Genomic DNA, 14,234 nt, shown 5'->3' on the forward strand with positions numbered 1-14,234 from the left:
GGGGGGGGGGGGGGAGGGAGGAGGGGGAGAAGTATCCTTCGGCGAGCCTCCATTGCATGGATGACGCGCAGCTTTGTATTTTGCGCTCGGCAGAGGTGCCTCCTATGCTTCTCGGACGATTTCTGCATCCCGTTTCGTCAGCCTCGTATCAGCGTCGTTGTGACACCGAGTATATGTGTGTGCGTGGCTTTGTGTGCGTGGGAACGTACATTCTCTGATGTCACGTACGAGAAAGCAATTTGGCGGCAAATAGTGGCCGATTTCCGAGAAGCTACGACCTTACGAACGGCCGTATCTCGCTCGGATTCCATCGTCGTAATTAAGACCCACGGGCCCACCGCGAAATCGTCGTCGTCGTGAGGTCGAGGGAGACTCCTGTGACGTTGCTTCGCATAAAAGAGACCGCATAAAAGAGTTGCGTTAGCTATGCGTCTCGTTTAGGCTTTTATTACGATGAAAACACGCGGGAAAAGAACCTTAGATAGTCTGACAGGACGAGGACGTGGAACGAGAAACGATATCTCTGTTATCGCGACCAAAATCCGGTCGCGTTAAAACTCGGTTGAGGTTAACTATGAAAGATTTGCTGAATAGAAATCTTCTGCAAGAATTCCTCTGCTTATACAGCCGAGTTTTCATCTGGTTCTCGGACAACAGAATATAACACGAGCGGAATCTTTTCTGCATACAGAAGGAGAGGAAAATCGTAAAACGTTCCTTTGAAGGCATGAAGTTTGAATATTCGTATTTAAAAATCAAAACCAATCAGAATGCTCATGATTAAATACTGTGTCCAGACTTTGGTATTTATACTTAATTTTGTATGTCCTAATTGAAAAATTTTGCGATTTCTTTTCTACTGTTAATTATTTTTTCACGATATAAATATACAAATTGAACACATGACTTTTGGACCAACTCAAAGGTATGATTCACGGGATGATGAACGGGACGATGAAAGAGCACGACTGTCACTCGCGAGCGAGTCGACCTTCCTGTTTCGCGAACGTATTTGCGCCACACCGGTTTCGCGACGGCGAGCTTACGTACGCTTACGTACGCGAGCCGATTGATTAACGTGCGCGCGTTCGTATCTTGAACGCACACAGGTGTGCCGCACCACACCTCACGGAGTTCGCGGACACTTTGCGAACGCGATACGCCACACGCAAACTGGTCGCGACCCGTATCCCCAATTTATCCGCGCCGAAGTTCGCCAACAGTTCGCGGACAACCGGCGACGAACAGTTACGAAGTTGTCGCCGCGCGCTGTTAATATGCAGAGCTTTCTCAGAGCAAGTTTGAAAATCCAGGATTGCGTCGTGGACTTTAACGGCCGAGCCGACCCCTCGCGACATCTATTCGTTTCCGTAGGTTTAGAGCGAAGTTTAAGACTGGTGAAAATCAGTCGAAGAGGAAGTTACCTTGAAAAGCTGAGCCAACTGCGAATGAAAGAAACTGACGATTATTACACGAAAGAAGTTTTCACTGCCGCATCCGATCATGGTTTGCTGAAAACGTATTCGTGGCTGTGACTAAAACTTTTGCTACTGTTGCTACTACGATTTCATAGCTAAATATATGCCTACTGGCATTTATACTTTTAGATGTTTTCGAGTCGAAATTTTAGTCCTGCTTTCGATCTGAACTTTCTAACTGTATATTCTGAAAAATCAGCATGTTTAATACACGTGGAAACTGAAGTTGACGCCTCTAAGTGGTAGAAAACGCACAAAATACCACTTGCAGGTTCTGGAAAATTAGTAGGTTAGACAGAATCAAAGAAGGTTGATATACAGACTTCAGAATCTTAAAGTAGATGTTAAATTGGAATATTGAGGTCGAATGGAGAATCAGAATTTCAACTCGGGTTACACAACGAGATTTGTAGCTACCAGACACACAGATTCTGCCACCGCTGCCGCAGCTAATTTCTTTTTTTCGTGTACGAAGCGTCGAAAATATCGGTCCCTTCCTTCTTTTTGCTTCCGTTTTTAAAATATTCTTAACGATCGAAAGCGGGGAATAGGAGAGTCTTGAGGGGGATTGATTTGACGGTCCGTAGTACATGAATTTTACATTTTATGTTACAGACGAAACATCGGCGAAGATGAAACAATCTCCGGCGAGAGGAGGATGAAGCATCTTTACTTAAAGATCAGACTCAGGATGTCAAAGGATAGCGCGCTGTCATTTCCCCGAGCAACGGCGAGGAAATTAAGTTCCAACTTCAAGGTGAGAGTGAGTAAATGTTTCCAGCTTTAGCCTAAAATTACTTCCAACCCGGCTCGACGGACACCCGTTTCTTAAACACCGTCCGCGCGATGTACCTTCGAGACGTGCGATTTTTCGACGACCCGAAATTTTCATCTTACTTTCGACCTTAATATTCTATTTAGCACTTTGATACCCTGAAGGCTATACCAACTTCTTTTGATTCTATTGGATCTGCAGCTTCGTCGAGAGATCCTTTTTGAAGTCTATAAATGACGCGTTTTCTGCTATTTAAAGGCTATATAGGATTTCATTAGTTTCCGTGTATATTACACTGGTCCATCAGAACATAAAGAACTGGTTGGGTTAACCAAATATCTAGTATGAACGAACCAGAATTCCGGTTGAAGTTATCAGAATCCTGTTAACCAGATTTCTAGTTAAACAAACAAGATTTCTGGTCAACTTGAACATAATTCCGGTAATTTTAGCTGGAATTCTGATCCGTCCACATATTTTTCATCAGATATTTGGTTAATCCAATCAAATTTTTTGGTAAAAAATTCAGGTCGAGAGTAGGGCTAAAATCTCAACACGGAGAATAGCTGATCTTTTTCTCTGTTACCGACTTGGTTCTCGCGAAAATCTCGCGATTGATTTTCGATCGATCGATCAAACAATTGATTTCCATCGAAGATAATTAGTCTTCAATCAATTGAATCAACTCTTTACGAGAGTAGCGTGAATTATTAGCAAAGTGCCGACTGGCATGTAATCAGGCCAATTAGAAGTACAATTTTCTTCGCTGTCGGTGGCGGATACACTTGAAAGTATCGACAACCCTCCAACCCTCTTTCCACTTTTACCCCATCGAGAAAGTTTATCGGGTCGCTTTCCAGCACCCTTATTTAGAATGAATCCGCGCGCTCTCTCTCTTGCCCTCTTTCCTCCCTCATCTCATACGTTTCTGCAAAATATGAATCGCTACGAGTACTCTTAATATAAAAAAAGGAAGAAAGAATTATGTTATGGACGATTCGACATTTTTCCTACTCCGACTCCGCCATTATCCTGCTAGACAAAAGAATGGTTTAACAGGACCTCGTCGGGATTCCCGGAAGAAGCCGACGCGTTAAAAGTTCTCTTAACGGCCGGGAGCTTCTTTTCCTCTTTTCCGTGCCACGGCAATTTTCATTCTTTCGACGTTGCACAGCAAGATCTTTAATGGCTTCTATGCGGTAGAGGAGGAAGTCTTCGTCGGGAGTGTGATGGGCGCTGCGGAGGAGAGGCGCCGCGCGAGATAGGGTTGCCAGATGTCCTGTATAGTGCACAGGATCGTCCTGCACTTCGAGAAGGATTGATGGGAAACGCGATTGCGTGTCGCGTCGTGAAATTTTTTTTTGCGTTTAATTACAATTAATTTTGCGGAAAAAGAAAGGTTGGTTGGATCAATCAAGTCTCTGGTGAAATACGAACGAACTGGGAAATTCCGGTTGGAGTTGTACCAGAATTCTGTGCTCAAGCTAATAAGATTTCTGGTTAACTTGAACAGAATTCTGGTAATTTCAAGTGGAATTTCTCGGACGTTCATATTCCACTAGAATATGGTCGATTCAACCAAACGTTTTTCTCCCATCTAGAAAACTAAACTTCTTGCTAATGTGATAACTCGTCCAGATTCTGATCGGAAGTTAATTCTCGCTGCGCAAAGATTTCCGCAACGTGTCGGATCTACGCGTAGATCTCGCGAGATTAAATCGCAGCAACGATCGATTGTGATTCTCCACGAACGGCACATCAATCCCTCCTGGAGAAGAAGGAGAGCGATCGCTTCCGAACAATTTATTTCCAGTTATAGCGGGAGCAAGGTTATTACAAGCAGTCGAGGGCCATTAAAGGTGCGAGCAACATCTGGAGTCGCTCCGTGATTTATATTGGTGCGAGTCGAAGGTCGATTTTATCGCGTCGTCGGACACGCAGTTCGCGCCTCTCACGAGTGAAACGCGACCGGAAAAATTATAATTGCCGTGCAAAGACTCCCTCCCTCCCTCTTTGTTTCTCTCTCTTTCTCTCAGCCAATAATAATCCGTGGCACGTGCGCGATATAATGTCAACATCGCGATAACGACATCGATATCAAATGTACAATCCCTATAAATCCGTGAATTCCTTTTGCGCAAAAGGGGAAAAAAACGAGAAAAAGAGACTAACGCTTGAATTTATGAACATTCTCGTTAGCGCAACACAACACCGCGCTCTTTTTTTTGTTTCGCCCTGTTAACTCCGAAAAGGGAGAAATTCGGTGAAATCAACAAAACTTGAAACTGCGCGCAAAGCGCACAACGACTCGATCCGACCGTGCAGCTTTCTTTGTCGCGGTTTGGCAACTCGAAATAATCATTTTTTGTACGTCGAAATGAATGTTCGCGTCGGTGCTCTGGAAGCTCGTCAGAGGTCTCGACAAAAGGTCGCGCGAGTGAAATAAAATCATTTTCGCGGTGTGGAAAATATACACATCATTGTTTGTAGATAATTCACACGTTAAATGACGTATGACAGCCACCAGTGGTCATGTAATTATACTCCACCGCGCCTTATCAAGTTACGTATGAAATATAATTAATTGCACGTTAAAAATCGCTCACGCAACCAATAAAGAGCCAACATAACGAAATGAAGAATATATGAGTCTTGAGTCATTCTTTATTTAGCTTTGGTAGCATCATTCAGTCATTAGTCAAGCTTAGGTTAGTTTAGATTAGCTTTCGTACACGCTAAAATCGATGCATTCCTCATTGAAATACTACATTTATAAGTTCAGGTAAATGGTTCAGTTAGAAGCATAGGATTGCGCTGTAATCGATAAAATCTCGCCGAAAGGATCAGTTAGTAATACACTGAAAAATTTATGTTCATGAGACATCTATTTTTGTGAAACAAATTTCTATCTCCCAAATAAATGTTCAAGCATTTTATTCTGAGTTGTGTACTGGGAAAAATACTTGAAAATTTATTTATGAGATATAAGGTTTATTTCTGTAAGATAAATTTTACAAAATAAAGTTTATTTCTGTTAATAAACTTTCTGTTCCGCAAACAAATGTATTTCTTCTCAATGTGTATTGCAGATTTTACTGTGAAATCTTACTTTTCCACTCAAAGTCAAGTGAAAGATTAAGACGAAACAAGGAAGTGTTTCCACCAAAAGTCAGTGAATATTCACTGATCGTCGACGAAATAGTTCTCTCGCCGATTCAATCAGCAACATCTTTACTGATTTCCCTTAACCCATTAAGGCCCAAGAGAAAACCGCTATGGATAGGCTTTCAAACACCATTTAAATTAGGGCAAAACATCGAAATTTGTTAAAAAGTGAAAAAAAAAATTTGTTGGATTTCAAAATTCAAGATGGCGGATCAATATGTCGGCTCGAAAATTTGAAATTTTGACCTATTTGAGTGAAAATCCGTATTTGGGGTTTGCTGAGCATAAATATGCACTTATTTTTTCAAAATTCGTAATGGCGGATCCAATATGACCGCTTAAAAATGCGAAAATTTGACATAGTTTTTTGGCGAAAAATCCAATCAAATTATAAGCTACTTTTCGAAGGTGTTTATTTTGGAGCAAAACATCATACTTTAGCAGACTGTAGAAGAAAAATGATTTTTTGACTTTAAAAATCAATATGACGGTCAAAAATTTTTAATTTTGATTTATTTCAATGAAAGTACGTTTTAAAAAATAAAAAAAATAACTGCATATTCATACTCAACGAACCCCCCCTATACGGATTTTCACTCAAATAGGTCAAAATTTCAAATTTTCGGGCCGACATATTGGTCCGCCATCTTGAATTTTGAAATCCAACAAATTTTTTTTCACTTTTTAACAAATTGCGACGTTTTACCTTAATTTAGATGATTTTTGAAAACCTATCCTCAGCGGTTTTCCCTTGGGCCTTAATGAGTTAAACGAGTGGGAATGGCAGTCAGCGCGACGTGTTGTAGAAACGAATTCTCTTCTCAGTAAAGAACGACGGAACGTGGTAGCGTGCGCTTGGAATAATTTTTGTTGGCGAGTTCGGTGGCGACACTCGCGGATCGCCTTGAGCGAAAATTCCGCGTCGGTAACGGGACGGCGGAAAAGAGCGATTGCATAACAAAGACGCGATTATCGTCGACCTGACGAATGCGTTATCTCCGATTCCTCATGTATAAGTTATACTTAGTATTCGCTTTATCGCCTTTATCTCGCCAATGCGAATCAACCGCACGAGGTAATGCATTTTACTGCCGGCCCGTGTACACAGTGTACACGGCTACATATTTATCGACCGCGACGTGATTTGAATATGCGCTGCCGCTGCGCTGCTACCTCCAATGCATCCTCATTGCGTTACGCGTTACGGTACGGCACGGCACGGTAGAGCACAGCGCAGCACAGTGTAGCACGCCACGGTACGGTATGGTGGAGAGGTAGCGATAGCTGAGCCCGTAGACACACACCGGCGTGTATGAGAACGTGTGGTGGACTTGGCCACCACCGTTATTACGAATTACTGCCCATTCCGTAAATTGATGTAAAATATCACGAATGCGAAAGCGGGAATTATGAAAGAGTCGATGTGTGTTTGCCCGGCGCGAATGAAACGCGCGCGTAGCCGCCTTCGTGTTATTGAATTAACTCTAGTTGCGATACCAAGTCATTTTTCACAGCGTCTACTATTCATTTACGCGACCGCAAAACTCCCCGCCCCTTCCTCGTCGGTCTCGCGGGAATTGAACAAAGTGGAACGCGTTTACGAAATAAGCACAGAGCTGGGAGGGCAGAGAAGGAGAGAGAGGGAGAGAAGATGATGGATCGCGTGAGACAATATTAATGAATCTAAAAAAAATTGTTGCATTAATATCTGGCCCGAAAGCAGCAGCCGATTATTCTTAGGAGAAATCGATGGGAGACGACAGTTATTTAACGCTGTAACAGTTATTATTACGACAACGTTACCGACTGCGGGACGGGAATAGTAAAGCGGGAGGATTCGCGCGGCGGTCAGTCCAGCGACGAAACAAAACCGTGACTCGGCCATTCCGAAGGCGTCTATACATAGTTTTGATTAATGAACGTAAAAGGATACGTCTTGTTGCGGAAATAACCCCATCAATTATGAATTTATGCCGAATCGGGAGCCGAGCTCGTGCTCGTCGAGCTCGCGCCGAGCGGACGCATCTCTGTCTCATTTACGGACAATTAACGCGCAGCGCAACGCGGAGATTAATAAACACACATACGCACACATACCGCACGTGCGCGCGCTCACGCACATGCACACACGACGCCCACGCGGAAGGCAGACAGAAGGTACGAGACGGGTATAATTTAGCGGCGGTCGCGAGGGGGAGCGTTAATTGAGAATGATCGACTCTCCTCGCCGGTGCGGCGCGGTTGGAACAAATAATGGCAGTCGGATCGAGCCGCGCGCGTATCGCATCGCCGCATCTCCCTCGTCTTATTTCGCCTTACCGCCGCCGCGGCGGCGGCGGCGGCGGTTTCTCGTGATTCCAATTTTTCTCCGTGCCGGCACGATAAAGAGGCCACTCGCTCCTCGCCTCGAAACAAGATTGATCGCGAAGCTCGTGCTCGTGAGCGCCGCTAGGGTGCAAACACTCTCGCGCCCACCTGGATTTTCGAGGGAACGGCGGAAGATTAAATTAAGTGCTCTCTATCGAAATCGAGAGAGGGACAAGAGGGAGAAAAAAGAACTTTGGAATCATTTATTATTACCTATCCCCGGAGACTGCGATTTATGTCACATGACATTTCCCAAGTTACTCGTTTTACACGGAGAAAATTGCAATAGAATTTGTGGCTGAAACTGCTGTGTATTTGCTTAAAAATGTTATGCACTTTTTATTACCAAATTATTGCAATTATTTGAATGCTTTTACGTCGCTTTTATGTCGTAAATATTATTTTTATATTGTAAATATCGTTATTATATACGTGGTAAATTTATTATTTCTATAGTAATTTATATGGCGATGTCAGTGTAGTCTTGATTTACAAAAAATATTTTAAAATGAAATGCACTCTTAACATAATTTTTATTGCAATATTTTCTCCCTTTATGTACATGCCTTGCGTATACAGGGTGTCCCGAACCTCCATGTTAACCCTTTGTGAGAACGTAGAACGGATTGAGGTGAGCAAGAAAGTCCTGTACGTATCGTTTTGTGATATTCGCAATAATAGTCGAGATATTAATTAAAAAAGATTGGTGAATGATCACGCGTGATATGGTAGATGAGCTGTAGTGGGACCGTCTGCCATTGTATAATTATATATTAAGTTAAACTAAACAAAAAAGTCTTCTACCATTTTGCAAATGATTACATAGATTTTTAAATATTAAAGAAAATTGTTACATATATGATTGTATATCATAATGCATAAATTTTATTTAATTAATATCTAAAAATCTATATGGTAATTCTATCAATCTGTTCTACGTTCTCACCAAGGGTCATCATGGAGGTTCGGGACACCTTGTATAAGGGATCTTTAGTTGATGGCATGATTATTACGCGTGATTGGTTTTTTATGGGTTATTACACTCGAGACCATTAACGCGCCCAACTCGGCGAAGAAGCATCCCCAATAGACTGATATACGTAAACTTCATAGCAGCTTTAAGTATATTAAATCATGAAGTTCAGCAACATTTGAGTCCCTCATGACTAAAATAAATTCTGTCAGGTTGCAACCATACTTATATAAGGTGACCAGATTTCCCAGCCCTGAATTCGGGACACTTCATAAATGTGTGAAACGGGGGGAGGGGAATAAAAAATCCGAAAATTATTTGACAGTCATTGAAAATGATGATAAATCGGTGTCCCGAATAGCACTCGAAAAAATTTGGGATAAAGGGACGTCTGGTCACTGGTTAGCTGTATGTATCGAGAAGGGAGGAGATTACTCCGTAATAATGTACTTTCGATATGTTTTGACGACCGCACGTCGTTGTTTTCGGCACTCTAATACTTATTTCCGCAGGAGACTCACAGGACGAAAGACGTATGGAATACGGAACGTTGTGTCCGTGGCAGTTGCTCGGCATGAAAAGATCGCAGACGCGTACGCTGTCAATCACGTACAACAAAAAGTTCATTAACGCGCCGAAAGTGCCAAAAGTGCATGAATGTGAACGCACCAGTGATGCGAACGAGGTCGCGCGTCTACAACGACGCGATCTGTACGGCGAACCACTTGCTCGAGTCGGGGCTGAGTACAATAAAAGGAATAAGGAATCGAGAATAGAGAACAGAAAACAAAGAATAGAGAACAGTTCAAAATTAAAACATGAAACCTAATTCATCAACGCAGAATAGAGGAACAGAGGAATAGCGTTATTTCTTGTTTTCAGTATTCCTTATTCCTTATTCTCTGTTCCCTGTTCTTTATTCCTTTTATTGTGTTCAGCCCCTTACTAACTACTCTAGACCAATCGCGTTCGTTTCGCACTACGAGGTTGTCATCGTGGTTATTCAATCTAGACGTTGGTAATGAATCGCGCGAAATGCTCGATCTTTTCGCGCCAAGCAGCAGCCATAGGCACACATCGATCCACATCGCTCCGCGTTTCTCCCGTCTTTTATCCGTCGAAAGTGCGTCTCGCGCGTTAATAAGTCTCGGGAGTGTCGAGAATAGCGATGTGCGATCGCCGGGGCGTATCGTGAAGACGTCATTTGTAAGTAATCTTCTCATTTCTCCTCGCGGTATATGTAAGGTGACCAGATTTCCAGTCCTGAATTCGGGACACTTCATAAATCTGTGAAGCGGGGGGAGAGGGTAAAAAGATCTGAAAATTATTTGACAATCATTGAAAATTATGACAAATCGGTGTCCCGAATAGCACGAGAAAAAATTCGGGACAAAGAGTGAAAAATCGGGACGTCTGGTCACCTTAACTTATAGAATGGCAAAACAGAAATACAAAAGAAATATGAGAAAAATTAGACAAATTTATAAACAATATGTGTCGTAATATAAACGTAATATGAAAATCTGAACGTAATTAATTTCATTAATTCAATAGGCAGTATATTTACTTGATAAATGCAATTTAAAAAATTATAAAGTTTTCATCGATCGATTGTCTCACGCCGTGATAATCATGAAAATTTGGATGGAAAGCGGGAAGAAATCCTTCCACGCGGAGGATTCGAGACTGCTGTCTCGTGTCCGAATTGTTTTCGAAAAACAAACGGAGTTACTCGCGTATTCCGTTAAAATATACAAACACGGCGCACGGTCAAGCGAGGATGGCTCAAAGATAGTCGAAGGACTCCTCCTGCCCTTTTCCTAAACGATTCTCTTTCTGATTGTTCTACCAATTACCAAATCCCCCGTACATACGATACTAAGAGGCGGATGCCGACGTGCTCGCGAGCGAGAAAGAGGACAAACATCGAGCGGTAAAACGAGATGACGAAAAGGGTGATAGAAGGTAATGGAGTGAAGGGTAGCGTTGGGGGGAGAGAGCGGAGAAAGAGAGAGACACCCTGGGCGAGCGAAGGAGTGGGAAAGAGACGCCACACACATACAGTGGGAAGAGACGGCGAACAGCATGGGAGGAGAGGCGAACACAATAGAAGCAATACGGGTAGACGAAGATGAAAGAGGCTCTCCGTCAGCGTAGAGTCCGCTTAGAGGAGAGGCAGGTAGATCCGCACGGGCTTATAAAAGGCCGCGTATCCGACGCAGATGGAACTATCGATATCGTGGCAGCGGCGTCGAAATCGTTAAGCCACGTTTTCAGTGCTTGCACGTTCGTTTCGTAGTAGGAAGTCTTTCTCTCTTTCTCCCTCTCTCTCCCTCTCTCTCTCTCTCTCTCTCTCTCTCTCTCTCTTTCACGACGTTTTGTCCCAAGCCGTGCTCGCGCACGGGCAGGTGCTCCCAACGTGTTCTAAATAAACCCGAGATAAAGCCGCGGTAAACGTAAGAGAGGACGAATTGCATAAGCCCGTTGTGTTGTCGGCGGTAAATCGTTTTTCTCTCGCGCCAATCCCGCGTTACTTTAACGATCTTGACAGGGAGCGATCATAGTCAGAAAACGCTTCTCGGAGTGCTCGCTTCCCCCTCCCTCCTCTCTCCCGCGTCCTCCTATCTCCCGAACGCTTACTACGTCCGTTATGGAACTCGATCGGGGCGAACTACTTTCGGGAAATGTAATTTCGTGCTCGGGCTTATCTAAATATCGTGGGACCCCGCGTTTACGTGAAACCGATTAAATTGTTTCCTAAAAGTATCTCCCTTTCTCTCTCTCTCTCTCTCTCTCGTTCTCGATGTGCTATCCTCCTCAATTCCTCTCTGCCGAGCGACCGATAATCGCGTGTTCTGGAGTCGTCACTTAAGGGGGAAGAATTTTAATTATATCGGGAAATTCTCTATCATTAATGCTGATGAGAGGAACAACGTTAACCTCCTGTAATTGCAGGTAAATTGATACTGTACTGTGCACCAGGGGCTCTCGTGGATTTCTTTGTGCCAGTGGCTCCCTTTGGCAGACCGGCGAAACGTATGCACCCTTCTCTCAGAATGCTTAGCGTTCTTTGCGAGATGCATAAAATGAATCACGCGCGCGGGAAGGAAAGCCCGGCTAGATTACAAACAAATTTCTGGCAAAATATCAACGCACCAGAAATTCCGGTTGTGAGGTCACCAGAATTCTGCTCAACTTCGCTCAAGATCTCTGGTCAACTTGAACGAAATATTCCGGCAACTTGAAGCGAGATTTTCTGGCTGGTTTGTGTTTCGCCAGAAATTTGGTTAATTCAACCGAGCGTTTTTTTTTTCCGTGCGGGACTACACAAAGAAATGCACGACTGCGGAAACAGGCATCGGCGTGCGAGGCAGACAAATTTGCTGAATCCGTGTCTTTTCGACGCTAGATTTCAATTAGGCAAAATAAATGCGCAATTATTTCCTCACTCGAGTTCGCGCACAGCCCCTATGATTTATTCACCGAGGGTTAAGAGGACTCCTCCCCTGTCGTGGTGCACGTTGGTTCTCCGGTGTTTTTCACGTCTCCGTCCGAAAATATTTGCTTCAGCCGGCGCGCAAGATCGGTATAAGCGCCGATTTAGATAATACGCTCGCCCGATACAGCAGTCCGCCGCGAAGTTTCGAGCCGGTAAACGAGAGATATACCCTCTTATTTTCGACTACATCGCGCGATATACATCGAGCTCGTCGTGTTGCGGGGAGGAAGAGAAGGGAGAGTGGTAACTCCAGATATATCCTTGTTAGAGGCGACACGTCCCACTTTCGAGCCGCCACCGTCGACTCGTATATCGGGGCTTTATGGTGTAGAATCCTAATATATTGAATTTCCGTCTTGTGCGATTGATAAATCAGATATATCGGCGCTGCACACACGAAACTGCACGTAAGGAGCAGGGAGGGGCAAGAAGGGCTGAACATCATTCCTTTGTGCATGACTGCGACACCGTCCGCGAAGATATTGGCTCCAGGATTTTAGACAGTGTTCAATCGCGCGAGATCCGCGTCTCCTTGCATTCACACGTACGCAATCGTACCGCGCTATTACGTCTTTATCGGTACATCACACGTCCACGTAGAGTTGAATCGCGAATGTTTTTTTATCGAATACTGAACGACTCATCGTACATTCACCATAGACTCCGTCGTCGCTTTTCCACGTACCTGAAAATCTTTTGTGTATTGAATTTTCCCAAACGGCGAAATGTGTATCTTATCTCGAGCTTTAGGTGTGTATGCGCGTGTATGTATCACGGTAAATATAGCAGCGACCGCTGATACCGGATGTCCGAAAGCGAGAGAGAGAGAGGGAATACATTTCCAAATACTTTCTTGTTTGGAAAGATCACAACCGCTTTTCGATACCTCCATCGTCCCCTCATCTAGCCCTCATCAGTGCTATAGTATCGACCTTTTAAATTACTTCTGACTCATACCTGTTTCTGCGAATGTCGATTGAATCTTAACCCAAGTTTAACCTTCTTATCTGTTTGGATTTTTTTTTCGATCTGAGTATCCTTCAGAAAGTCTTGTGATATTAAGTCCTATGCATTCAAATATTACTAACGAGATAAGACAAGTAAAAAAGTCACAAACTTTGTGACTTTTATCTTTAACATTTTCACGTATTTTATAATGCATAATATACAAAAGAACACTGTGAGAAAGTGGCGCTGTCCAAAGTGTCCTTTACTTCGATCGACCGATAGAATCATACATCGAATTCCTCAATATCTCTCTTATTATACCTCAGTTATGAGCATCTCACAGTCGGGGGGCAACCGAGTGACTACGTCACTGCTTTGCACCGAGCTCTCTCTCACCGATTTAAATAAAATACCCACTCGGGCGGGGATCGCGTTTTACCGATAACGCGATAGCCGAAACGCGCGCTGCCTGTTACGACGTGTGTGTGTCAGTGTGTATTCGTGTGTATATCTCTGTCGGCGAAGCAGGGTTTATCGATACGCGTCCTCAAATCGATCGCGCGCGCAGCGGGTATCTCCGACTCCGAATATCCGCTCCTTGTCGGAGCCCGTCGCCCTGTCCCCAGCGCGCTACGCCACTGGCGGCTCGTATTGGCTGACGGCGGTGGAGGGGAGCGGCGATGCCTCAGTAAACGCCGAGCGCTCGAGCCGTCGATGCCACGGCGAAGCGGTTACGAGAGAGAGAAAGAAAGAGATCCGCCGCGAGAGAACCGGCATTGCTCGCGAAACGTCCGCGGCTTTCGTCGAGCGACGCTCCCGGGTTTGTTGACGCGATATTCGCGATCACGGCAGTAACCGAGAGCTCGAATCGTTGGCGACGGTGCGCGATTGTGTGTGGTAGCAGCAGTAACGGCGGCGGCGGCAGCGAGACCGGAGCGCTTCCACACCGGGAGGGAGTCCTGCTCTCGCACGTATGTGTACGTACGCGTGTCCGTGCGTCGTCGACGTCCGTGTGTGCCTTGTGCGACG

The 14,234-nt window shown here is 44.3% G+C and overlaps 1 protein-coding gene across 9 annotated transcripts in view; it reads left to right on the top strand.

The window, feature by feature from the left end:
* LOC116842626 (zinc finger protein 608) overlaps positions 1-14,234 on the top strand; it is a 296,735-nt gene that overhangs the window by 99,193 nt on the left and 183,308 nt on the right. For 7 of the 9 annotated variants that reach the window (XM_032812075.1, XM_032812073.1, XM_032812078.1 and 4 more), the window contains one exon: positions 2,094-2,235. The gene's annotated coding sequence lies outside the window, so the exon portion shown is untranslated. Of the gene's footprint in view, positions 1-2,093; positions 2,242-10,234 lie in introns of those variants that run through there. The other 2 variants (XM_032812080.1, XM_032812082.1) reach the window with 2 other exon arrangements.

This window comes from Odontomachus brunneus, unplaced genomic scaffold (assembly GCF_010583005.1).
Source record: "Odontomachus brunneus isolate Ranch 3 - 2012 unplaced genomic scaffold, Obru_v1 Obru_scaffold_026, whole genome shotgun sequence".
NCBI lineage: Eukaryota > Metazoa > Arthropoda > Insecta > Hymenoptera > Formicidae > Odontomachus > Odontomachus brunneus.